The sequence below is a fragment of the Colobus angolensis genome, unplaced genomic scaffold, assembly GCF_000951035.1.
Source record: "Colobus angolensis palliatus isolate OR3802 unplaced genomic scaffold, Cang.pa_1.0 Scaffold3182, whole genome shotgun sequence".
Taxonomy (NCBI): domain Eukaryota; kingdom Metazoa; phylum Chordata; class Mammalia; order Primates; family Cercopithecidae; genus Colobus; species Colobus angolensis.
The window spans coordinates 7,308-8,287 of NW_012116469.1; the positions used below are offsets into that span (position 1 = coordinate 7,308).

General features: G+C 45.3%; 1 pseudogene; it reads right to left on the reverse strand.

Annotated features, from left to right (window-relative positions):
- Positions 1-9: 9 nt before the first annotated feature.
- Positions 10-980, reverse strand: part of LOC105518376 — a 1,228-nt pseudogene continuing 257 nt past the window's right edge.

The window sequence follows — 980 nt, forward strand, 5'->3', positions numbered from 1 at the left end:
GGCGGGCGCCTGTAGTCCCAGCTACTCGGGAGGCTGAGGCAGGAGAATGGTGTAAACCCAGGAGGCGGAGCTTACAACTGAGATCCGGCCACTGCACTCCAGCCTGGGCAGCAGAGCAAGACTCCCTCTCAAAAAAAAAAAAAGAGAGAGAGAATGTAAACTACCTCATCATTGTTTATAACGATTACATAGTAAAATCATATTTTGAACATATTCAGTTAAATAAAATATATTTTTAAAATTAATTTCACCTGTTTCTTTTTACTTTTTTAAATATGGCTACTAGAACTTAAAATGACATATTCCAGCTAAACTAAACAATGAAAGAAACACCACTATATTAGCCACACCTCTGGGTTCCCAAACATTTTCAAAATGTGAACAGAAGGGAGGAAGGCAAGTGCCAGCAAGAGCATTCTGAGAACACGTGTTACGTGTAACAGCAGCAATAGCAGCTGCTAGTATGTGGTTCTAAGTAACAAGCATAAACAATGACTTTCCAGGAAAGGTGATGCTGCAATTGCAGCTTCTCTTTTCCCTCTGTCCAGGAGTGTCCCAAAGACCCCTTCCTGGATGTGGCTCTCCTGCTTACCTTTGATAAGCTCCGGCCTGTATGTTTTACGCAGCTGCTCCAGGAAGCTGTTGTAAAAGCCCTCTGCCTGCTCCGTGGGCATTGCTAGGTGGAAATCAGGCTTGTTTCCCTTCAGGACACACTGCAGGGTAAACTGGCTGACACACAGAATCTCGTACTGTTTGTCCATCACACTCTTAGACCAGTGCTTCCCACTCTCATCTTCAAACACACGCAGGTTTAGAATCTTTCGGACCCTAAAGGAAAAAAGAGCAGCGAGAGCTACCTGAGAGATCCCAAGCCCCCCGACACACTCCATACACCAGCTTCCAGCCAAATAAGGACATAATGACAACTCCAGCCCTGACAGGAAGCATGACCTCAGGCAAGTCACTTATCTACCCTGTGC